The following is a 2,547-nucleotide window of genomic DNA, read 5'->3' on the forward strand; positions in this document are numbered from 1 at the left end:
TTAGGTACTTTATTTCACACTAGCTATGTGCTTTTATAGGATCTTTTGAATTGAAAATGAACCAAATGCTAGTAACGATGATGTATCATCCGCATAGTTTGAATTGACTCGAAGTTTAAAGAAATAAAATCTTTTTTTGTTAGCCTAAAACATATCATAATATTCTATGTTTTATGTGGCTATAAAACTATTGAAATTGTGACTTTAATCATGTCATAATGTTTATGTGGCTATAAAAAATTCTTACTAAGAGTAAAATAAAAAGTGTAGAGTTATTGTTTCAATTTTAGAAATGTGTCGTTCCAAATTGTCACATAAATTGAAATAGAGATTATATGAACTGATCGTCTTAGTAGGCTATTGATTCGAATTCGACAGTTATAGCTTGCTGAATTTGATGGTCCAGTTATTATATTCTCTATTGGAAATCTTACGGAAAATATTCGATCACGATCACTTTAACGAATTCACATAGCTTGAGGCATGTCAATTAAGACACTATCCTTAAAGATATTTCACCCGATACGGGTGTATCCCTAGGATTCAACAAGCTCTTCCAGTACACAACTAGAAGCCAGAATCTAACAAAAATTTAACCAAAAGAAAAACCCAACACTACAAAAAGAAAATCGGAAGAGGAAAGTTTGTTTCTTGGTTTTTTCACTCTCTAGATGAACATACATAAGATAGTATATACAGTGTAAATCCCAAAGAAGAGAATTGACAATCTGCAATAATAAGCCATAAAGGCTATGAATTCAATTGTAAAAATAAATAAGAAATAACGCTTAATCAATGCCATTGAATGGCTGGAAATAAACGTTAGGCAACAGCCAATTCTTATCATAATTGTAAGCCATTAAAGTAGTATCAATTGACGATATGAAAATTATTTTTGAGATATTAACAAATATTTTTTCAACATTCTCTATATTATAGAAATTCTATACGTACCGCATGGTAAAAATGGCGCACATAGAAAAAAAAAAAAAGAATTCCCTTTGAAATGACTATATATAAAACCTCTATTACTCCAAATAACAGTATTTCGTCGAAAGGAAATAAATAAAGAAATCAAAAAAAATTACATGTAAACAGATTTAAATACTATACTATGTAAAAGTAAAATAAAAGGAAGCAGCAGGATCTTGTTCTTTGTCAGGAGTTATGTACACAAGTGTTCATCACTTAGTGAAAAATTAGAACAAAAAAACAAGAAAGCGACGGAATCACAAAGTCGCATAAAATTATAAGTGACCCAAGCCGCCGAAGTTGAAAGTTGCCAAAAATAAACAGATGAAAATTAATCTGTGTGATCAGATTAATTAATCAGAACATAAAGTTATTTTCAGACTTGTTCTCATTAGAAGGTGAAGATCCACTCTCACTAGGAGATACCAACGTAGTAGCCCTATGGATAAAATTATCAGCACGACCTTGAACAACTGATGGAGGACGACTACTAGTACCCAATGAACTGAGGCAATTGATTTTGTGGCAGTGTTTGCTGAAACTGAATATTATTATTATTGTAAGCACCCGAATTTGCAGTAGTAACCGAGTTCACAATTTGCTGATGATGAATATTATTGGAACCGAAACCTAAGTAGGTCCCTTGTGAAGCAATAGGGCCACCAGTGAACTGTTGAACCATAGCACGGAAATTAGCCGTGTCAGTGTTCAACACGGTGGTTGGTGTTCGTCGTGAAGCCCTAGATCGTCGTCTTATAGGCTTGGAAACACGGCCATCAGATGGTCCGTGGTGATGATCTGGAGTACTGATTATGGAGGTGGCAGTGGTGGTGACAACCGTGGCATCAGAGACACGTCCGTCAGAGAACATAGTGGTTTGTGGCGATCCTTGAGGTTGGCCTTGTTGGTAGAATTGTACCCAATTGGTGGGGTTTGGCATGGTATCACTCATGCCCATACAAAATAAAAAGAAAGTAGAGAAGAGGAGAGACAAAGTGAAGAGTACTTTTTGAAAGCTTGTGTAGATTAAAGACTTGGGAAGAAGAGAAGAAGTTGTGAACTTGAAGTTCCCACATCGCTCGCACACGGGATTGTGTGCGTGCTTATAAGCTGGGCCTGAAGTCTTTACTTGTATACGCGTTTGAAAATCGTGAGGGGGCCAGAAGTTCCCCAAAGCGGACAGTTTATACAAGTGAGCTATGGTGCCTGGTGGCCCTCCTCCTTCGTATACGCGTTTTAAAGCCGTGAGGTGCGCCAAAGCGGACAATATGTACAAGCAGTTTATAATACGTTATCAGCACGAGCCTCAGCCATCTTGAGCAAATACTTTGAAAGCCTCGAAGGTGCAATTCTTGGAATTACACTGAGTACAAGTCGTTGCCTCCTGGAGATAAAGTAAAGGACTTGCAGTACTTATTTAGTCTAAACAGTTCAGGTAACATGTTCCAAGTATTTTTCTATCTTTGTTTTGATGGTTGATTGTTGTTGACTTTAACAACTATGAAAATTTTAAACTGATTTTTGGGAGAAGCTCACCATCAACGTAGTAAAAAACATGGCCTTTCTTTTTTTAAA

General features: G+C 36.0%; 1 pseudogene; it reads right to left on the reverse strand.

The window, feature by feature from the left end:
* Positions 1 to 995: 995 nt before the first annotated feature.
* Positions 996 to 2,061, reverse strand: LOC132618815 (VQ motif-containing protein 22-like; annotated as a pseudogene).
* Positions 2,062 to 2,547: the final 486 nt, after the last annotated feature.

Source organism: Lycium barbarum, chromosome 11 (genome assembly GCF_019175385.1).
Source record: "Lycium barbarum isolate Lr01 chromosome 11, ASM1917538v2, whole genome shotgun sequence".
NCBI lineage: Eukaryota > Viridiplantae > Streptophyta > Magnoliopsida > Solanales > Solanaceae > Lycium > Lycium barbarum.